This window comes from Palaemon carinicauda, chromosome 27, assembly GCF_036898095.1.
Source record: "Palaemon carinicauda isolate YSFRI2023 chromosome 27, ASM3689809v2, whole genome shotgun sequence".
Lineage (NCBI taxonomy): Eukaryota > Metazoa > Arthropoda > Malacostraca > Decapoda > Palaemonidae > Palaemon > Palaemon carinicauda.
Window position 1 is genome coordinate 28,400,171 of NC_090751.1, and position 24,058 is coordinate 28,424,228.

Consider the following 24,058-nt stretch of genomic DNA (forward strand, 5'->3'; position numbering starts at 1 on the left):
TCTCTTGTCATCTAATTACTATTCCGTCTACCATATGCTGATATCCCTCATTAGCACCTGTATCCAAGGTCAAGGTCAAGGTCACCGCCACATAAGCAGACCATTAATCAACCTCATCATGCCACCATTAAAAGCTCCGCCCCCGGGTGGGGTCGAACCACCAACCTTTCGGTTAACAGCCGAACGCGCTAAACAATTGTGCCACGGAGGCTTGGAATGATAAGTCTCACTAAGATGTTTTAAACAAATCGGGTGTACATTGGTTAGCAAGATATTAATGAATATGCATATAAGGGGAGAAGGCAATGATCAACTCTATTTCCTATTTACCCATTCTTCCATCTAGATTTATACTTAAAATATGGATGACCATGGATATCAGAATTTTAATTTTCCTCACAAATTTACCAAAGAAAATGTACTCTAGCTAAATATCATCCAATACACACACACACACACACACACACACACACACACACACACATATATATATATATATATATATATATATATATATATATATATATATATATATATATATATATATATATATATATGTGTGTGTGTGTGTGTGTGTGTGTGTGTGTGTGTGTGTGTGTGTTTGTATATCTATACATAAAAATCTATTTATAATTAATTACGTGTGTGTGTGTGTGTGTGTTTGTATATCTATACATAAAAATCTATTTATAATTAATTACGTGACTGGCCTCACCAGAATTCATGTATACGTCTATATCTGTTTGTTTCTTTATTTGGCTATTTATCCAGAATATGTCTAAAGAAAATATTAGCATTGGTTATCAAAATAAATATTGAGGTTTGGCGCCGTTGGATAAAGGGACCCAAAGAGTAAGGGAGAATCCAAGATTTGTTTTTCGTTCATTTGGAGAGGAGAGGATGATTGATAGAGGTTTATGCTCTGAACATAGCACCAAGAGTGTCACCGGTATTTTCATTTGCTCTCAACATTCCCTTTAATACATTCAGAAGTCCGCTATACAATAGATATCCCTGATATGGCAACTACAATATGGCTACAATGAAACTACTGTTCAATTAACAACTATAACTTGTAAACCTCCACCTACTACAGGCTGCCAATGCAAGAGCCCGTGTCCAGCACAAGGCTGGACAATCTAACAACCAAGCAAGCTTATTAAATAGTCTTTAAAAGCTACCGCCCCCGGGTGGGCTCGAACCACCAACCTTTCGGTTAACAGCCGAACGCGCTAACCGATTGTGCCACGGAGGCTTGGCGCAATACCTGTCATTCAGATCATTTATAGAAATAATATAAACATTGAATAGGGAGTTCATAACAAACTTTTCTTGTTACAGATGTGTGTTGATTTAGATAGACTTCAAAATTTGATGTTACGTCCTATAAAGTAGATTTTTCTGCCTAGATTGATGAAAAATATAGATGTATATATTTTGTTCACTTCTTTGTTCCTCTGTATATTGAAGAACTTTAAACTTTAGCCATATAAGGTAATTTGACAATCATCTTCAGTGGTAATAGTCCCTAGAATATTCCTGATGTCACTTAATATGTCAATTTGGTTTAATTTGTTCCCAACATCTATGAACTAATTCTAATACCAGACAACATTAATTATCATCAAAATCTCTTTCAGAATGCACCATTCATTAAGTGAAGAAATGAATGAGAAAAATGATAAATGTATCATAAGAATCATTGAATAATACAGAACAACATCAACGGACATTTTCTCCACCTCCAATATTTTCCCTTTCTTGGGCAATTTCTCCAATTCCTTTTCTTGTCTAATTATTATTCTGTCTACCTTATGCTGTATCATCCCTCAATAGCACCTGTATCCAAGGTGAAGTGAAGGTCAAGGTCACTGCCATATATTGAGACCATTAATCAACCTCATCATGCCACCATTAAAAGCTACCGCCCCCGGGTGGGCTCGAACCACCAACCTTTCGGTTAACAGCCGAACGCGCTAACCAATTGTGCCACGGAGGCTTGGCAAATCACATTTCGTTCAGATAATTTACAGAAATAATTTAACATTGAATAGGGAGTTAATAATAAACTCGTTTTCTTGTTACAAACGTTTGTTGATTTAGATAAACTTCAGAACTTGATGTTACATCCCATTAAGTAGATTTTTCTGCATACATTGACGAATAATATAGATTTATATATTTTTTCACTTCTTTGTTCCTTTGTATATTAGATAACTTTAAATTGTAACCATATAAGGCAATTTGACAATCATCTTCGGTGATGATGGCCTCAAGAATATTCCTGATGATAATTAACATATGATTTGTTTTAATTTGTACATGATATCCATGAATTGATCACTGAAGTTAATATCAGACAAAAATCCTTATCTTCAAATTCTCTTTTGGAAAGCACCATTCATTAAATGAAAAAATGAATTAACAAAATGGTAAATTTATCATAAAAAGATACAGAACTACATTTCACACTGAGTTCCTGTCCTCACTTTATAATTAATCATTTTCTCAACCTCTGAATTTTTCCCTTTCTTCACCAATTTTTACAATTTCTCTTGTCATCTAATTACTATTCCGTCAACCATATGCTGTATCATCTCTCATTAGCACCTGTATCCAAGGTGAAGGTGGAGGTCACCCACATTCAATCAGACCATTAATCAACCTAATCATGTCACCATTAAAAGCTCCGCCCCCGGGTGGGCTCGAACCACCAACCTTTCGGTTAACAGCCGAACGCGCTAACCGATTGTGCCACGGAGGCTTGACACAATGAGTCTCACTAAGATGTTTTAAACAAATCGGGTGTACATTGGTTAGCAAGACATTAATGAATATGCATATAAGGGGAGAAGGCAATGATCAACTCTATTTCCTATTTACCTATTCTTCTACCTAGATTTACAACTAAAACATGAATGACCATGGATGCCGGAATTTTAATTTTTCTCACAAATTTACCAAAAAAAATGTACTCTAGCTAAATGTCATCCACTAAACACACACACAAATGCACTCATACATATATATATAAATATATATATATATATATATATATATATATATATATATATATATATATATATATATATATATATATATATATATATATCTGTGTGTTTGTATGTCTATATATAAAAATCTATTTATAAGTAATTACGTGACTGACCTCACCAGAATTCAGGTATACGTCTATATCTGTTTGCTTCTTTATATGGCTTTTTATCCAGAATATACCTAAAGAAAATATTAGCATTGGTTATCAAAATAAATATTGAGGTATAGCGCCGTTGAATAAAAGGACCCAAAGAGTAAAGCGGGGTTTACACGGCCGAACAGCTTGTCGAGCCTGGGTCGACAACCCTGTGTTTGAATTGATGTTCGAGCATGTAAACGGGCTATTTGGTTGCCGAGCGCGCTCGTCGAACGGCTCGATGAAAATCAGGCTCATCTTGACTTTTGTGGGCGGAGCTACATTGTTTGACGAACAGTGTGAGCGTGTGAACAGGTGTCGAGCATCGAACCTCAGTTGTTATTTATACCTGCTAGAGGAAACATCATCAAAGAAATGAATAATTGCTGCCATTAATGAAAGCAAGAATGTGAAGGAAGTCGTACTTGTTTTCATACATGCATATCGGGCTCATCCAGCTTTATGGAAAGTTAAATCAAAAGTCTATTCCAATAAAATAGCCAGAAACAAAGGAATAGCGGCTCTGCATAAAACATTGAAAGAACCCGAGTTTCACTGCACACGAGACGCCGTGACGAAGAAAATAAACTCCATTAGATAGTCTTAGTGAAGGACCTTGTAGATACCAGCACATGTGTCTGGTATGATAGATGACAAAGAGCTGGTGGAAATGATGGCAGAATATTTTAGATCATTAAGTGCCCTCCCTGTTGCTAAATAGTGTCAAGTGACACTTGGTCTTCCATGTGGAATTATGGCGTTCCTAATAGTTGTATCTTCATAAGTAATGAAAGGGCTGACACGATTCAGTACATCAATGTACGTGTCTTCATCCATACGCAAATAATTGCACCAGTCATCTGGCTCTAATTTTAAAGCAACAAGCAATTTGGTGTGTGAAAATTTCTCTCTTTTTAGTAGCTAATCCTTCGTCCACTTTGATCTCTTTTTTTTCCTTCTTAATGCCACTGCTAGAGCAATGGCTATCAAATCGTCCTGGTCGAGAGACGTTGTTTTAGCACGAGGCACACTGAGGTTCGATGTACTGTCTAAAAACTCTTCGAGCCGTTCTACAACTAGGTTCGACAACCGGGCTCGGCGAGCTGTTCGGCCGTGTAAACACGCCTTAGGGAGAATCCAAGATTGGTTTTTCGTTCATTTGGAGAGGAGAGGATGATTGATAGAGGTTTATGCTATGAACATAGCAACAAGAGTATCACCAGTATTTTCATTTGCTCTCAACATTCCCTTTAATACATTCAAAAGTCCTCTATACAATAGATATCCCTGATATGGCAACTACAATATGGCTACAATGAAACGACTGTTCAATTAACAACTATAACTTGTAAACCTGCCAACGCAAGAGCCCGTGTCTTGCACAAGGCTGGACAATCTAACTAACAAGCAAGCTTATTAGATAGTCTTTAAAAGTTACCGCCCCCGGGTGGGCTCGAACCACCAACCTTTCGGTTAACAGCCGAACGCGCTAACCGATTGTGCCACGGAGGCTTGGCACAATACATTTCATTCAAATCATTTATAGAAATCATATAAACATTGAATAGGGAGTTCATAATAAACTTGTTTTCTAGTCACAGATGTGTGTTGATTTAGAAACACTTCAATATTTGATGTTACGTCTCATTAAGTAGATTTTTCTGCATAGATTGATGAAAAATATAATATATATATTTTTTTACTCCTTTGTTCCTTTGTATATTGGATAAGTTTAAAATGCAACCATATAAGATAATTTGACAATCATCTTCAGTGATGATGGCCTCAAGAATATTCCTGATGTTAATTAATATGTGAATTTGTTTTAATTTGAATTGATAAAAAATCGGTCAAAAATCATTATCTTCAAATTCTCTTTTGGAATGCACAATTCATTAAATGAATTAGCAAAATGGTAAATTTATCATAAAAAGATGCAGAACTACATTTCAACGGTCACACTGAGATCCTGTCCTCATTTTATAATTAAACATTTTCTCAACATCTGAATTTTTCCCTTTCTTCACCAATTTCTCTTGTTGTATCATCCCTCATTAGCACCTGTATCCAAGGTGAAGGTCAAGGTCACCGCCATATAATCAGACCATTAATCAACCTCATCCTATCACCATTAAAAGCTCCGCTTCCGGGTGGGCTCGAACCACCAACCTTTCGGTAAACAGCCGAACACGCTAACCGATTGTGCCACGGAGGCTTGGCACAATGAGCCTCACTAAGATGTTTTAAACAAATCGGGTGTACATTGGTTAGCAAGACATTAATGAATATGCATATAAGGGGAGAAGGCAATGATCAACTCTTTCCTATTTACCCATTCTTCTATCTAGATTTACATTTAAAACATGAATGACCATGGATGTCACAATTCACCAAAAATAAAAATTACTCTAGATAAATGTCATTCAATACTCACACACAAACACACACATACATACATACATACATATTCGTAAATATATATATATATATATATATATATATATATATATATATATATATATATATATATATATATATATATATATATATATATATTTATATATATATATATATATCTGTGTTTGTATATCTATATAAAAATCTATTTATAAGTAATTATGCGACTGACCTCACAGGAATTTAGGTATCCGTGTATATCCGTTTGCTTCTTTATTTGGCTATTTATCCAGAATATATTTAAAGGAAATATTAGCATTGGTTATCAAAATAAAATATTTAGTCTTGGCATCATTGGATAAAGGGACCCAAAGAGTAAGGAATAATCCAGAATTTTTTTCTCTTTCATTTGAAGAGGACAGGGTTATGCTATGAATATAACAAGAGTGTCATTTTCATTTTATCTTGTGTCCTTTCCAAGTTCTACGCATTCCCTTTAAATACATTCCAAAGTCCTCTATAAAAGAATATCCCTTATATGGCATCTACAATATGGCTTCACTAAGACGACTCAATTAACAACTATAACTTGTAAACTTCCACCTCATTACGTAGTCTTTATAAGCTACCACCCAGGGAGGGGCTCGAACCACCAACCTTTCGGTTAACAGCCGAACGCGCTAACCGATTGTGCCATGGAGGATTAGCACACTTCCTTTCATTCAGATTATTTATAGAAATAATATAAGCATTGAATAGGGAGTTTATAACAAACTTGTTTTCTTGTTACAGAGGTATGCTAATTAGATAGACTTCAAAATTTGATGTTACGTCCCATTAAGTAGATTTTTCTGCATAGATTGATGAAAAATATAGATGTATATATTTTGTTTACTTCTTTGTTCCTCTGTATATTGGAGAAATTTAAACTCTAGCCTTATAAAGTAATTTGACAACCCTCTTCAGTGGTAATAGTCCCTAGAATATTCCTGATGTCAATTAATATGTCAATTTGGTTTAATCTGGACATGCCATCTATAAATTGACTACTGAAGTTAATATCAGACAACAATCATTATCTTCAAATTCTCTTTTGGAATGCACCCTTCATTGAATGAAAAATGAATTAGCAGACAGATAAATTTATCATAAGAATCAGGGTGCAGAGCAATATTATAACAGTCACATTGAGTTCCTGTCCTCAATTTATAATTGGCCATTTTCTCCACCTCAAAATTTTTCCCTTTCATAGCCAATTTCTCCAGTTTTGTTTTCTCAACTAATTACTATTATGTCTACCTTATGCTGCATCATCCCTCTTTAGCACCTGTATCCAAGGTGAATATCAAGGTAATCAGGCCATTAATCAACTTCATCCTTACCCCATTAAAAGCTCCGCGTGGGCTCGAACCACCAACCTTTCGGTTAACAGCCGAACGCGCTAACCGATTGTGCCACGGAGGCATGGCATGTTAAGTCTCTCTTGGTTGTTTTAAACAAATATGGTGTGCATTGCCTGGCAAGATCTTGATGAATATGCACACAAGAGGAGAAGGCAATGATCAACGTGTTTTGTATTTACCTATTTTTCTATATCGCTTTACATTCAAAACATGGATGACCTTGGATGGAGGAATTTTAATTTTCCGCAAAAATTTACCAGGGATAAAATTACTCTTACCAAAAGTCATTCAAAACACACACACACACACACACACACACACACACACACACATATATATATATATATATATATATATATATATATATATATATATATATATATATATATATATATATATATATATATATATATATATATATATATATATGACCCTACCAGAATTCATATATCCGTCTATATCTATTTGCTTCTTTACTTCGCTATATATCCAGAATATATCTAAAGAAAATATGAGCATTGGTTATCAAAATAAATATTGAGGTTTGGCGCCGTTGGATAAAGGGACCCAAAGAGTAAAGATGAATCCAGGATTTTTTCTCTTTCAAATGAAGAGGAGGGGATCATTGATTGATTTAAGCTATGAGCAGAGCAAGATGAGTGTCAGCGGTATTTTCATTTCATCTTGTGTCCTTCCAAAGTTCTCAACATTCCCTTTAAATACGTTCCAACGTCTTCTATACAATGGATTTCCCTAATATGGCAATTACAATATGGCTACACTGAGACGACTCTGTACTTGTAAACCTCCACCTCATAGGATAGTCTTTAAAAGCTACCGCCCCCGGGTGGGCTCGAACCACCAACCTTTCGGTTAACAGCCGAACGCGCTAACCGATTGTGCCACGGAGGCTTGACATTTTATCTTTCATTCACATGATTTATAGAAATAATATGAACACTGAAAAAGTTCATAATATACTTGTTTCCTTGTTACAGACGTGTGTTGATTTAGATACACTTCAAAACTTGATGTTTCCTTATTTCCTTGCCTCACTAGGCTATTTTTCCCTGTTAGAGCCCTTGAACTTATTGCATCTTGCCTTTCCAACTACGGCTGTAGCTTAGCTTGTAATAATAATAATAATAATAATAATAATAATAATAATAATAATAATATTATTATCATTATTAATAATAACAATAATAATTACATCTCACTAAGTAGATTTTTCTGCATATATTGATGGAAAATATAGATGTATATATTTTGCTCATTTCTTTGTTCCTCTGTATATTGGAGAACTTTAAACTGTAGCCATATAAGATAATTTGACAATCATCTCCAGTGGTAATAGTCCCTAGAATATTCCTGATGTCAATTAATATGTCAATTTGGTTTAATTTGTACATGCCATCTATGAATTGATTACTGAAGTTAATAAAAGACAACAATCATTACCTTCAAATTCTCTTTTGGAATGCACCATTCATTAAATGATGAAACTAATGAGACAAATTATAAATCTATCATAAGAATCATTAAACGAAGCAGAACAACATTACAACGGTCACAGTGAGTTCCTGCCCTCACTTTATAATTAGCAATTTTCTCAACCTCTCAATTTCCCCCTTTGTTTGCCAAGTTCTCCAATTTCTTTTCTCATCTAATACTATATCATCTTTCTACACATGCAAGGTGAATGACAAGGTCACCCCCCCCCCCCATCATACAATCAGACCATTAATCAACCTCATCATGACACCATCAAAAGCTCCGCCCCCGGGTGGGCTCGAACCACCAACCTTTCGGTTAACAGCCGAACGCGCTAACCAATTGTGCCACGGAGGCATGACAAAATAACGCTCACTTAGAATCTTTAAGCAAATCAAGTGTGCACTGAGTAGCAAGATCTTGTTGATTATGCACTCAAGAAATAAAGGAGGTTTAACAACTCTTTAAAGTATTTACCTGTTTTTCTTTCTAGATTTATCTTTAAACGATGGATGAGTGAATTTTAATTTTCTTCACAAATTGATTATATATGTGTGTAAATATATATATATATATATATATATATATATATATATATATATATATATATATATATATATATATATGCATATATATATATAATATATATATATATATATATATATATATATATATATATATATATAAACATACATATATATATATATATATATATATATATATATATATATATATATATATATATATATATATATATATATATATATATATTATCGATGGTTATCAAAATAAGCATTGAGGTTTAGCGTTGTTGGTCAGAGGGGCCCAAAAGAGTAAGGAAGAATCCAGGATTTTCCTCTTTTATTCATGGGAAGGTTTATTGGTAGATTTTTAGGCCATGCATATACAGTAAACATCATTTTTGATAACAAAAATATTTGCGTGAGTATATTAAAGATATCCATATGTAAAAAGAGGAGAACTTAGAAACTGCAAGGTAATTTTACCATCATAGATGATGGCACCAAGATGGTCAGATGCCAGCAAATCTATGATTTAATATCTGAATTTCATAATAGACATTAAGACAGTCATCCTTTGCTTCCAACTTTCCTCTTAGCAGTATGAATAAAAGGATTATCAAAATTAAAAATTAATTGGAAGATACTTTACATTTACATATTTTCTACATTCTCAATTTTTTCCATTCATAAATTTCCGGATTTTCTCGGTGTTTTGGACGTCTCCTTCCAAGTGTTTTGAATTAACGACCAAGAGAAAGAAAAGAAGAGTTTTATACGAGTGTGAGTTTATAACTTGTAAGCTTTTTTTCCTATCGTTCAGTACTGACTTGTTTCTGCAGTTACTAAAATATGATATTGGATCATAATCAATACTTTCTTAAGTGACTTAAGAAGAATAATTGGTCTGGTCAATCCCCGCTTTCTAATAATAATAATAATAATAATAATAATAATAATAATAATAATAATGATAAAAAAAATAACAATAATAAAAAATTAATAAAAATAACAATAAAAATAAAAATAATAATAATAAAAACAACAACAACATCAACAACAATAATAATAATAATAATAATGAAGCTTGACTAAATATACTTTCTCTATCTCATCTCAGCATATCATGAAATAAATGATTTTGCATTTACATAAATAAATGCACACATTTATTTATCTATCTGTATACAAACACACACACACACACACATACACACACACACACACACACACATATATATATATATATATATATATATATATATATATATATATATATATATATATATATTTATATATATACATACTGTATATATGTGTGTATACAGTGCAACAAAGTATATATGTATATATATATATATATATATATATATATATATATATATATGTGTGTGTGTGTGTGTGTGTGTGTGTGTGTGTGTGTATATATTGAATAATATAATAATTCAGCATACGATTCTATATTGTTCCACATTCTCTTTCCATTACAATAGAGAATTTAATTTGATTCTATCTTAGAAATAGAATATTCTCAGTGTATTCTTTGCACAGCTATGTGTTCCTTTAGTAGATTATTCTCTTACACGATAATTTACTAATTTAGTTCATAAACTTATCTACCGATTTATTATTGCATTGCATAAAAGCTTAATGCTGTTCTTGGGTTAATGCTTGCCCATTTGCTTGCATGCAATATTTAATGAAAAATAACCATTCTGATAAAATAGTCTTATCAATTACATTCATTTTACAATCGACTCGAAAGATATGACGAAAAACTAATATTAATCAAATGAATCCCAACATCAATTTTCTAAGCAAGTTTTAGATCGATAGAGAGAAGTCCGCTGTGTTCTATATTTACTATGAACAAACAAACAACAATTCCAGCTAGACTAATATCTGCCAGGCCAATCATTTTAGTTATCAACAGGAGTCTGCGGTATTTTAATTTCATCTCATGCCTTTCCAAACAGTCCCTTTAAATTCCCACGCTCTAACTGTACATGACAACTATAGCCACCTAAGACATATGTAGTAGCCCCACCTCATTAGGTTGTCATTAAAAGCTCCGCCCCCGGGTGGGCTCGAACCACCAACCTTTCGGTTAACAGCCGAACGCGCTAACCGATTGTGCCACGGAGGCATGCGAAATTGCGTTTCACTCCGATAACTTATAAAAATAATATGAACATTGTCCACCAAGTTCGTAATAAAATTGTTTCATAGTTACAGACTATGCTGCATTAACTACACTTCCAAATTTGATGTCATATCATAATGAGTAAAGAGTTTTTTTGCATATAATAATAATGAAAAATATTTTTTGTCCACCCCTTTGCATATTACAGAACTTTAAAACTGCAGCCATATACTGTAAGGTACTTAGACAATCATCTTGGTGGTGATGGCTTGAAGAATATTTCTGATGTCAGTTAATATGTGAACTAGAGGTTCAAATTGTACATGATTTATATGAATTGATTACTGAAGTTCATACTTATCATTATCTTCGAATTCCCTATAGGAATGTCTCATTTAAAAAACGAAGAACCTAATTATGAAATTGATATATTTATAAATAATCACCATATGATACAAAACAACATAATTCTCAAACTATCATTTCTTGATTAAATTCTTCACCCATTTATGCATCATATTAATAATTTTAAGTGACTAAGATTCCCTGCAATCTAATTTCTTTTTTCTCAAATTCCTTTCTCTCTTTACATCATAATATATTTGTTTTCTTGTTACAGGCGTGTGTTGATTTAGATATACTTCAAAACTTGATGTTTCCTTATTTCCTTGCCTCACTAGGGCTATTTTTCCCTGTTAGAGCCCTTGAACTTATTGCATCTTGCCTTTCCAACTAGGGTTGTAGCTTAGCTAGTAATAATAATAATAAAAATAAAAATAAAAATAATAATAATAATAATAATAATAATAATAGTATTATTATTATCATTATTAATAATAACAATAATAATTACATCCCACTAAGTAGATTTTTCTGTATATATTGATGGAAAATCTAGATGTATATATTTTGCTCACTTCTTTGTTCCTCTGTATATTGGAGAACTTTAAACTTTAGCCTTAAAAGGTAATTTGACAATCATCTCCAGTGGTAATAGTCCCTAGAATATTCCTGATGTCAATTAATTTGTCAATTTGGTTTAATTTGTGCACGACATCTATGAATTGATTGCTGAAGAATATCATCAGACAATAATCATCACCTTCAAATTCTCTTTTGGATTGCACCATTCATTAAATGATGAAATGAATGAGACAAATTATAAATCTATTATAAGAATCATAAAATGAAGCAGAACAACATTACAACGGTCACAGTGAGTTCCTTTCCTCACTTTATTATCAGCAATTTTCTCAACCTCTAAATTTTCCCATTTGTTCGCCAAGTTCTCCAATTTCTTTTCTCATCTAATACTACGTTAGGCTGTATCATCTTTCTGTATCCAAGGTGAATGACAAGTTCACCAACACCCCCCCCCCCATATAATCAAACCATTAATCTACCTCATCATGACACCATCAAAAGCTCCGCCCCCGGGTGGGCTCGAACCACCAACCTTTCGGTTAACAGCCGAACGCCCTAACCAATTGTGCCACGGAGGCATGACAAAATGACGCTCACTTAGAATCTTTAAGCAAATCAAGTGTGCACTGAGTAGCAAGATCTTGTTGATTATGCACTCAAGAAATAAAGGAAGTTTAACAACTCTTTATCGTATTTACCTGTTTTTCTTTCTAGATTTATCTTTAAACCATGGATGAGTGAATTTTAATTTTCTTCACAAATTGATTTTATATATATATATATATATATATATATATATATATATATATATATATATATATATATATATATATATATATATATATATATATATATTATCGATGGTTATCAAAATAAGCATTGAGGTTTAGCGTTGTTGGTCAGAGGGGCCCAGAAGAGTAAGGAAGAATCCAGGATTTTCCTCTTTTAATTAAGGGAAGGGTTATTGGTAGATTCTTAAGCCATGAATATACAGTAAACATCATATTTGATTACAAAAATATTTGCGTGAGTATATTAAAGATATTCATATGTAAAAAGAGGAGAACTTAGAAACTGCAAGGTAATTTTACCATCATAGATGATGGCACCAAGATGGTCAGATGCCAGCAAATCTATGATTTAATCACTGAATTTCATAATAGACATTGAGACAGTCATCCTTTGCTTCCAACTTTCCTCTTAGCAGTATGAATAAAAGGATTATCAAAATTGAAAATTAATTGGAAGATACTTTACATTTACATATTTTCTACATTCTCAATTTTTTCCATTCATAAATTTCCGGATTTTCTCGGTGTTTTGGACGTCTCCTTCCAAGTGTTTTGAATTAACGACCAAGAGAAAGAAAAGAAGAGTTTTATACGAGTGTGAGTTTATAACTTGTAAGCTTTTTTTCCTATCGTTCAGTACTGACTTGTTTCTGCAGTTACTAAAATATGATATTGGATCATAATCAATACTTTCTTAAGTGACTTAAGAAGAATAATTGGTCTGGTCAATCCCCGCTTTCTAATAATAATAATAATAATAATAATAATAATAATAATAATAATAATAATAATAATAATAATAATGATAATGATAAAAAAAATAACAATAATAAAAAATTAATAAAAATAACAATAAAAATAAAAATAATAATAATAAAAACAACAACAACAACAACAACAACAACAATAATAATAATAATGAAGCTTGACTAAATATACTTTCTCTATCTCATCTCAGCATATCATGAAATAAATGATTTTGCATTTACATAAATAAATGCACACATTTATTTATCTATCTGTATACAAACACACACACACACACACACACACACACACACACACACACATATATATATATATATATATATATATATATATATATATATATATATATATATATATATATATATATATATATATATATTTATATATATACATACTGTATATATGTGTGTATACAGTGCAACAAAGTATATATATATATATATATATATATATATATATATATATATATATATATATATATATATATATATATATATATATATATATATGTGTGTGTGTGTGTGTGTGTGTGTGTGTGTGTGTGTGTGTGTATATATATTGAATAATATAATAATTCAGCATACGATTCTATATTGTTCCACATTCTCTTTCCATTACAATAGAGAATTTCATTTGATTCTATCTTAGAAATAGAATATTCTCAGTGTATTCTTTGCACAGCTATGTGTTCCTTTAGTAGATTATTCTCTTACACGATAATTTACTAATTTAGTTCATAAACTTATCTACCGATTTATTATTGCATTGCATAAAAGCTTAATGCTGTTCTTGGGTTAATGCTTGCCCATTTGCTTGCATGCAATATTTAATGAAAAATAACCATTCTGATAAAATAGTCTTATCAATTGCATTCATTTTACAATCGACTCGAAAGATATGACGAAAAACTAATATTAATCAAATGAAACCCAACATCAATTTTCTAAGCAAGTTTTAGATCGATAGAGAGAAGTCCGCTGTGTTCTATATTTACTATGAACAAACAAACAACAATTCCAGCTAGACTAATATCTGCCAGGCCAATCATTTTAGTTATCAACAGGAGTCTGCGGTATTTTAATTTCATCTCATGCCTTTCCAAACAGTCCCTTTAAATTCCCACGCTCTAACATGACAACTATAGCCACCTAAGTCATATGTAGTAGCCCCCCCTCATTATGTTGTCATTAAAAGCTCCGCCCCCGGGTGGGCTCGAACCACCAACCTTTCGGTTAACAGCCGAACGCGCTAACCGATTGTGCCACGGAGGCGTGAAATATAATGTTTCACTCCGATAATTTATAAAAATAATGTGAGCATTGTCCACCAAGTTCGTAATAAAATTGTTTTATAGTTACAGACTATGCTGAATTAACTACACTTCAAAACTTGATGTCATATCATAATGAGTAAAGAGTTTTTTTGCATATAATAATACTGAAAAATATTTCTTTGTCCACCCCATTGCATATTAGAGAACTTTAAAACTGCAGCCATATACTGTACTGAAAGGTACTTAGACAATCATCTTGGTGGTGATGGCTTGAAGAATATTTCTGATGTCAGTTAATATGTGAGCTAGAGGTTCAAATTGTACATGATAGATATGAATTGATTACTGAAGTTTATACTTATCATTATCTTCGAATCCCCTATGGGAATGTCTCATTTAAAAAAGGAAGAAATGAATTATGAAATAGATATATTTATAAATAATCACCATATGATACAAAACAACATAACGCTCAAACTATCATTTCTTGACTAAATTCTTCACCCATTTATGCATCATATCAATCATTTTAAGTGACTAAAATTCCCTGCAATTTAATTTCTTTTTTCTCAAATTCCCTTCTCTCTTTACATCATACAGCTACACCTGTAATCCTACCTGAGAGGAGTTCAAAGGTCACTAATTCATAATCATACCATTAACCAATTGCACTGTGTTACTTTTAAAAGCTCCGTTCCCGGGTGGGCTCGAACCACCAACCTTTCGGTTAACAGCCGAACGCGCTAACCGATTGTGCCACGGAGGCATGGAATGTGCTATTTCACTCAGATAATTTCTAGAAATAATATGAACATTGACCACCGTGTTTGTAATAAAGTGGTTTCATGGTTACAGTATGCTGAATTAACAACCCTTCAAAACTTGGTGTCACATTTTATTGAGTAAAGATTTTTCTGCATATAATAAAAAAATATATATGTGTATATTTTGTCTACCCCTTTGTACATTACTAAACTTTAAAACTGCAGCCATATACTGTAAGGTAATTAGACAATCATCTTGGTGGTGATGGCTTGAAAAATATTTCTGATGTCAGTTAATGTGTGAACTCACGGTTCATTTTGTACATGCCACATATGAATTGATTACTGAATTCCACTCAGACAACAATCATTATCTTCAAATTCTCTTTAGGAATGCATCATTTAAAAAATGAAGAAATGAATCTTGAAATTGATCTATTTATAAATAATCACTATATGATACAAAATATTGTAACGTTCAAACTATCATTCCTCGGCTAAATTCTTCACCTATTTATGCCTCATATCAATAATTCTAAGTGACCAAGACGGTGAACTACAATTCATGTTTTTTTTTTTTCTCAAATTCCCTTCTCTCCCTGCTTCATATAGCTGCACCTGTAATCCTACCTGAGAGGAATTCCAAGGTCACTAATTTATGAAATGAATCAGCAAAAGTATTTATTCATTTATAAAAAGAATTTCTATATAATTCCCAATTTAAAATTAGCCATTTCCTCCACCTCTACATTCTTACCTTTTTTCATCATTATACTACCTTCAAAAGTTACCGCCCCCGGGTGGGCTCGAACCACCAACCTTTCGGTTAACAGCCGAACGCGCTAACCGATTGTGCCACGGAGGCTTCGCACATTAACTAGCATACAGATATTTTATAGAAATATTATGGATAATGAACAGCGAGTTCCTAATAAGGTTGTCTCCTAGTTACAGACTGAGCTGATTTAAATATACTTCAAAACTTGTGATTTATATGTGACATCAATTCCAATTCAGTCAAGATTATTCTATGTATACTGATAAAAAGTAAAGATGTATATAATTTGTGAAACCCTATGTATATTAAAAAACTTTTAAATCTGCAGCTATAAAACGTAATCTAACAATCGCCTTCAATGGTGATGGCCTCAAGAATATTCGCGATGTCAGTTATTGTATAAATTCATGAGTTAAACTGTGCGTGACATGAATGAATTGATTAATGAAATTTATGGTAGACAATCCTCAGTCTCTTCTAACTCTCTTAATGAATGCAAAATTACTATAATAAAGAACCATATCACCAAAATGATGGATTTCAATAATTCTAAGATACTAAAATAATCAAGAGGATCTCACTCATACTCTTCCTTCATTATTTTCTTTTCTCAAATATCCCTTTTTTCTTCTACACTGCCATTGTCTCTACCTCATGTTGCATTAGCCCTCATAATACAGCAACTGTCACTATACCTTATAAACCGGCCATCATTCAATCTCATCATGCTGCCTTTAAAAGCTCCGCCCCCGGGTGGGCTCGAACCACCAACCTTTCGGTTAACAGCCGAACGCGCTAACCGATTGTGCCACGGAGGCTTGGCACTATATCTTCCATTCAGATATTTTATAGAAATAATATACAAATTGAACAGTGAGTTCCTAATAAGGTAGATTCCTAGTTACAGACTGTTGATTTAAATATACTTCAAAACTTGTATATATGACATCATTTCAAATTGATTTGAGATTTTTCTATATATACTGATAAAAAGGACGTATATTTTATGTGCAACCCTATGTACATTAGAGAACTTTGAATCTGCAGCAATAATAGGTAATCTAACAATCGCCTTCAGAGGTGATGACCTCAAGAATATTTGTGATGTCAGTTGAAGTATAAATTCATGAATTAAACTGTACATATGTATGAATTGATTACTGAAGATTATACCGGATAATCCTTACTTCCTTCTCACTCTCTTCATAAATGCATAATTACTCAAACAAAGAACTACTTTAGCAAAATGATCAATATCTATAACTCTAAGTTACCAAAATAAGCAAGATTATCTCACCCACACTCTTCCTCCTTCATTTTTTTCCCTCAAATATCCCTTTTTTTCTACACTGCCATTGTCTCTAACTCATGTTGTATTAGCCCTAATAATATAGCATTTGATGATAATCAAGTTCACTATACCTTATAAACCTACCATCACTCAACCTCATTATGCTGCGTTTAAAAGCTCCGCCCCCGGGTGGGCTCGAACCACCAACCTTTCGGTTAACAGCCGAACGCGCTAACCGATTGTGCCACGGAGGCTTGGCACAATAGCTTCCATTTAGATATTTTATAGAAATAATATAAAAGTTGAACTCTGAGTTCCTAATAAAGTTGATTCCTAGTTACAGAATGTTGATTTAAATATACTTCAAATGATGTAATGTATATTTGATATCAAGTCCAATCAAATCAAGATTTTTCTATATATACTGATAGAAAAAGACGTATATAGTTTGTGTAAATCTATGTACATTAGAGAAATCTGAATCTGCAGCTATAAAACGTAAACTAACAATCACTTTTAGAGGTGACGGCCTCAAGAATATTTGTGATGCAGGTAATATATTAATTCATTAATTAAACTGTATATGCATGAATTGATTACTGAAATTTATACCAGACAATCCTCACTTCCTTCTAAATTTACTTCTAAACGTATAACTATACAAATAAAGAACTACATCACCAAAATGATGAATATCAATAATTCTAAGATACCAAAATAAGCAATATGGTCTCACCCACACTTTCTCCTTACTTTATTCTTTTTTCTCATATTCCCCCTTTTACCCTATACATTGACATTCTCTCTCTACTTCATGATATATCAGCCCTCATAATATAACAACTAAGGATCAAGGTCACTATACCTTATAAACCGACCATCAATTAACCTCGTCATGCTGCCTTTAAAAGCTCCGCCCCCGGGTGGGCTCGAACCACCAACCTTTCGGTTAACAGCCGAACGCGCTAACCGATTGTGCCACGGAGGCTTGGCACAATATCTTCCATTCAGATATTTTATGGAAATATGAATATTGAACAGCGAGCTCGTAATAAAGATGTTTCTTAGTTACAGACTGTGCTGATTTATATATACTTCAAAACTTGTGATGTATACATGTCGTCATGTCCCATTAGGTACATATTTGTCTATGTATAGTGAGGAATATTATGGTATATTTTGTGAACCTTTTAGTATATAAGAAAACTTTTAAAAGTGTAACCACGTAAGGTAATCAACTTTAATGTTGATGGTCTCAAGACTATTCCCGATATTAGTTAATATGTGAATTCATGATTCATATTGTACATGACATATAGAAATTGATAACTGAAGTTAACAACAGACAATCGCCAATTTCTTCTGACACTCTTTATCAATGCATAATTCGCAAAACCATAAACTAAATCAGAAAAATTATTTATCAAAATAACTAAGCTATGACAAAGAGCACGGTAATTTTCACTCTATCAGTTTTTGTATCAACTTTGAAATAGCCGCTTCCTATCACTTTTAAATTCTTCCCTCCTTTTTTCTATTTATGCTTTATCAATCATACTAAGTTACCAAAATAGACATGAAGGTTTCGTTCTTTCTTCAATTTCTTTTCTTAAATTTCATTTTCTCATATTACATTCTCTACCTTTTGCAGCGTCAGCCCATATAGTACCTGTATTCATACTAATTTTTAAACATCATTGATCTACGCCATTATGCTGCCTTTAAAAGCTCCGCCCCCGGGTGGGCTCGAACCACCAACCTTTCGGTTAACAGCCGAACGCGCTAACCGATTGTGCCACGGAGGCTTGGTGCAATATCTTAAATTCGGAAATAATAAAGAAATTATGTGCGTATTGAACAGAAAGTTTGTAATGAATGCTTACCCTACATAAAGCATAATCATCACATTGACAACGCAAGTATTCAAACGTCTGCAATTTATAGTTTTTCTTAATCAATAGCATTTACCAGATAATCGTTCTGTAATGTATAGCATAAGAAGAGGCAATGAGCTACATTCTACATTATTTACCTGTTTTGCTACGTTTAGTTGTAAATTTCTGAAAGTTCCATGACCCTATACGTCAAATTTTCTATTTATCAGGCAAAGAATGGATAAATTCCACTCTAAATGCATGTCACATACAATAGGGAGGATTTAAAGTGTCCATTCCTGTTAACTTTCCTTTAAGTTAGTGTGTTTGTCCACAAACTATCTAAATATGAATTACTGATAGTTTTCAGTTGAATGAGAATTGAAGAGGGTCTTTAAATGGACAAGGAAAATTAATTGAGTCTCTATAAAGAAGTATTAAGTATCGATTCATATATGTAACACTTGTAACACCTTCCCCCCCAAAAAAAATTCATGAAAATATTTGGTATAAATCCTGATGAATTCTTTGAAAGTAGGAAACAAGGAACGTATATCCTTTTTAATTATCAAATATGTAAATGTCGTTTGAGCAAATATAGAAGTAAATTAAAAACAAATAAAAAACAAACACAGATAAATAAAAAAAAATATAACATTCAAAATAAATTTTACCACAGAACTGTAATATTGACTCAATTTTACAAAAAAAATCTGTCAATTATTAACAAGAAACTGTATATATAAAGTATTAAGAGTTTTAATTTAATCTTACGGATAAAATCTAAAAGAAAAAAAATCCAATTCAGGATGATTATGGAGCCAGATGATGAATAAAGTATATTACGTCTGATTAATTACGGATTTTGCAGTGTGATAAAATACGATTAATTAATTCCATGCATCCATGTGAATACCAACAATATCTATAAAACTGCAGCCACATAAAGTAATTTGAAAATCATCTTCACTGGTGATGGCATCCCAAACATTCCTGGATTTAATCATTTTGCGAATTGATCATCTAAATTGGACCTGGCATCCCACGATGTCAGAAATCAATGAAATGACAAAAAATGACTGAATTCAAACTAGATAATGGTTATTATCTTCAAAATCTGTTTCAGAGTGCAGCCTTTACAAAATCATTAACTGAATCTGCGAAATTAATTCAACAAAAGAAGAATAACACTTTGCGTTGACCCCACTAATCAGTTCTTGTCCTCACATTAAAATTATTCATTTTCTCCACTTAACCATTCCCATACGTTCCCCATAACCTAAATTACCAACAACAGCAACTTTGATTTCTCTTCCTATTTACATATGATTTTCTCATAATAACGTTTTTCTTCATCACAATCTTCCCTCAGCCTTCAATTGCGAAACTTAGTTAGGTATGTCACACCTGTCAAGTTGAGTTCAATGACCATTGAACATCAGTATACCGCCATTAAAAGCTTCGCCCCCGGGTGGGCTCGAACCACCAACCTTTCGGTTAACAGCCGAACGCGCTAACCGATTGTGCCATGGAGGCTTGGCACAATATCTTCCATTCAGATATTTTATAGAAATAATATACAAATTGAACAGTGAGTTCCTAATAATGTTGATTCCTAGTTACAGACTGTTGATTTAAATATACTTCAAAACTTGTATATATGACATGAATTCAAATTAAGTCGAGAATTTTCTATATATACTGATAAATAGGACGTATATTTTTTGTGCAGCCCTATGTACATTAGAGAACTTTGAATCTGCAGCAATAATAGGTAATCTAACAATCGCCTTCAAAGGTGATGACCTCAAGAATATTTGTGATGTCAGTTGAAGTATAAATTCATGAATTAAACTGTACATGACATGTATGAATTGATTACTGAAGATTATACCGGACAATCCTTACTTCCTTCTCACTCTCTTAATAAATACATAATTACTCAAATAAAGAACTACATTAGCAAAATGATCGATATCTATAACTCTAAGTTACCAAAATAAGCAAGATTATCTCACCCACACTCTTCCTCCTTCATTTTTTTTTCTCAAATATCCCTTTTTTTCAACACTGCCATGTCTCTAACTCATGTTGTATTAGCCCTAATAATATAGCATTTGATGATAATCAAGGTCACTATACCTTATAAACCGACCATCAATTAACCTCATTATGCTGCCTTTAAAAGCTCCGCCCCCGGGTGGGCTCGAACCACCAACCTTTCGGTTAACAGCCGAACGCGCTAACCGATTGTGCCACGGAGGCTTGGCACAATATCTTCCATTCAAATATTTTATGGAAATAATATGAATATTTAACAGCAAGCTCGTAATAAAGATGTTTCTTAGTTACAGACTGTGCTGATTTATATATACTTCAAAACTTGTGATGTATACATGTCATCATGTCCCATTAGGTACATATTCGTCTATGTATAGTGAGGAATAATATGGTATATTTTGTGCACCTTTTAGTATATAAGAACAATTCCCGATATGAGTTAATATGTGAATTCATGATTCACATTGTACATGACATATAGAAATTGATAACTTAATTTAATGACAGACAATCACCAATTTCTTCTGACACTCTTTCTCAATGCATAATTCGCAAAACCATAAACTAAATCAGAAAAATTATTTATCAAAATAACTATGCTATGACAAAGAGCACAGTAATTTTCACTCTATCAATTTTTGTATCAACTTTAAAATAGCCGCTTCCTATCACCTTTAAATTCTTCCCTATGTCAATCATACTAAGTTACCAAAATAGACATGAAAGTTTTACCAATAATCCAGTTTGTTCTTTCTTCAATTTCTTTTCTTAAATTCCCTTTTATCATATCATTACATTCTCTACCTTTTGCAGCGTCAGCCCATATAGTACCTGTATTCATACTATTTTTCAAACATCATTGATCTACGCCATTATGCTACCCTTAAAAGCTCCGCCCCTTGGTGGGCTCGAACCACCAACCTTTCGGTTAACAGCCGAACGCGCTAACCGATTGTGCCACGGAGGCTTGGTGCAATATCCTCAATTCAGAAATATTAAAGAAATTATGTGCGTATTGAACAGAAAGTTTGTAATGAATGCTTACCCTACATAAAGCATAATCATCACATTGACAACGCAAGTATTCAAACGTCTGCAATTTATAGTTTTTCTTAATCAACAGCGTTTACCAGAAAATCCTTCTGTAGTGTATAGCATAAGAAGAGGCAATGAGCTACATTCTACATTATTTATCTGTTTTGCTACATTTAGTTGTAAATTTCTGAAAGTTCCATGACCCTATACGTCAAATTTTCTATTTATCAGGCAAAGAATGGATAAAGTCCACTCTCAATGCATGTCACATACAATAGGGAGGATTTAAAGTATCCATTCCTGTTTTCTTTTCTTTTAGTTAGTGTGTTTGTCCACAAACTATCTAAATATGAATTACTGATAATTTTCAATTGAATGAGAATTGGAGAGGGTCTTTAAATGGACAAGGAAAATTCATTGTCTCTAACAAGAAGTATTAAGTATCGATTCATATATGTAACACTTGTAACCCCTCCCCCCCCAAAAAAAATCATGAAAATATTTGGTATAAATCCTGATGAATTCTTTGAAATTAGGAAACAAGGAACGTATATCCTTTTTTAATTATCAAATATGTAAATGTAGTTTGGGCAAATATAGAAGTAAATTTGAAATCAAATAAAAAACAAACACAGATAAAAAATATAACATTCAAAATATATTTTATCAGAGAACTGTAATATTGACTCAATTTTACAAAAAAATCTGTCAATTATTAACAAGAAACTGTACGTAAAAAGTATTAAGAGTTTTAATTTAATCTTACGGATAAAATTCAAAAGAAAAAAAATCCGATTCAGGATGATTATGGAGAAAGAATAAAGTATATTACGTCTGATTAATTACAGATTTCGCAGTGTTTAATTATGATAAAATACGATAGATTAATTTCATGCACCCATGTGAATGCCAACTAGGTCTATAAAACTGCAGCCACATAAAGTAATTTGAAAATCATCTTCACTGGTGATGGCATCCCAAACATTCCTGGCGTTAATTAATTTGTGAATTGATCATTTAAATTGGACCTGGCATCCCACGATGTCAGATAATCAATGAAATGACAAAAATAACTGAATTCAAACTAGATAATGGTTATCATCTTCAAAATCTGTTTCTGAGCGCAGCCTTTACAAAATCATTAACTGAATCTGCGAAATTAATTCAACAAAAGAAGAGTAAAACTTTGCGTTAACCCCACTTATCAGTTCTTGTCCTCACTTTAAAATTATTCACTTTCTCCACTTAACCATTACCGTAAAAATCACCATGTGTATCCGTCATACCCATACGTTCCCCTAACCTAAATTACCAACAACAGCAATTTTGATTTCTCTTCCTATTTTCA

The 24,058-nt window shown here is 32.5% G+C and overlaps 1 protein-coding gene and 18 non-coding genes across 19 annotated transcripts in view; all 19 read right to left on the minus strand.

The window, feature by feature from the left end:
* The window catches only part of LOC137620639 (centromere protein F-like), a 265,316-nt gene that overhangs the window by 130,915 nt on the left and 110,343 nt on the right, over positions 1–24,058 (minus strand). The window lies entirely within an intron of this gene.
* TRNAN-GUU (transfer RNA asparagine (anticodon GUU)) lies at positions 138–211 on the minus strand. Its single transcript has one exon. It is a non-coding gene; the product is annotated as a tRNA-Asn (tRNA).
* Positions 1,182–1,255, minus strand: TRNAN-GUU (transfer RNA asparagine (anticodon GUU)). The gene has a single exon. It is a non-coding gene; the product is annotated as a tRNA-Asn (tRNA).
* Positions 1,926–1,999, minus strand: TRNAN-GUU (transfer RNA asparagine (anticodon GUU)). The gene has a single exon. It is a non-coding gene; the product is annotated as a tRNA-Asn (tRNA).
* Positions 2,691–2,764, minus strand: TRNAN-GUU (transfer RNA asparagine (anticodon GUU)). The gene has a single exon. It is a non-coding gene; the product is annotated as a tRNA-Asn (tRNA).
* On the minus strand, positions 4,632–4,705 carry TRNAN-GUU (transfer RNA asparagine (anticodon GUU)). Its single transcript has one exon. It is a non-coding gene; the product is annotated as a tRNA-Asn (tRNA).
* Positions 7,832–7,905, minus strand: TRNAN-GUU (transfer RNA asparagine (anticodon GUU)). The gene has a single exon. It is a non-coding gene; the product is annotated as a tRNA-Asn (tRNA).
* TRNAN-GUU (transfer RNA asparagine (anticodon GUU)) lies at positions 8,771–8,844 on the minus strand. The gene has a single exon. It is a non-coding gene; the product is annotated as a tRNA-Asn (tRNA).
* On the minus strand, positions 11,081–11,154 carry TRNAN-GUU (transfer RNA asparagine (anticodon GUU)). The gene has a single exon. It is a non-coding gene; the product is annotated as a tRNA-Asn (tRNA).
* Positions 12,580–12,653, minus strand: TRNAN-GUU (transfer RNA asparagine (anticodon GUU)). The gene has a single exon. It is a non-coding gene; the product is annotated as a tRNA-Asn (tRNA).
* On the minus strand, positions 14,832–14,905 carry TRNAN-GUU (transfer RNA asparagine (anticodon GUU)). Its single transcript has one exon. It is a non-coding gene; the product is annotated as a tRNA-Asn (tRNA).
* Positions 15,600–15,673, minus strand: TRNAN-GUU (transfer RNA asparagine (anticodon GUU)). Its single transcript has one exon. It is a non-coding gene; the product is annotated as a tRNA-Asn (tRNA).
* On the minus strand, positions 16,463–16,536 carry TRNAN-GUU (transfer RNA asparagine (anticodon GUU)). Its single transcript has one exon. It is a non-coding gene; the product is annotated as a tRNA-Asn (tRNA).
* Positions 17,194–17,267, minus strand: TRNAN-GUU (transfer RNA asparagine (anticodon GUU)). The gene has a single exon. It is a non-coding gene; the product is annotated as a tRNA-Asn (tRNA).
* Positions 17,921–17,994, minus strand: TRNAN-GUU (transfer RNA asparagine (anticodon GUU)). Its single transcript has one exon. It is a non-coding gene; the product is annotated as a tRNA-Asn (tRNA).
* TRNAN-GUU (transfer RNA asparagine (anticodon GUU)) lies at positions 18,655–18,728 on the minus strand. Its single transcript has one exon. It is a non-coding gene; the product is annotated as a tRNA-Asn (tRNA).
* TRNAN-GUU (transfer RNA asparagine (anticodon GUU)) lies at positions 19,472–19,545 on the minus strand. Its single transcript has one exon. It is a non-coding gene; the product is annotated as a tRNA-Asn (tRNA).
* On the minus strand, positions 21,077–21,150 carry TRNAN-GUU (transfer RNA asparagine (anticodon GUU)). The gene has a single exon. It is a non-coding gene; the product is annotated as a tRNA-Asn (tRNA).
* TRNAN-GUU (transfer RNA asparagine (anticodon GUU)) lies at positions 21,806–21,879 on the minus strand. Its single transcript has one exon. It is a non-coding gene; the product is annotated as a tRNA-Asn (tRNA).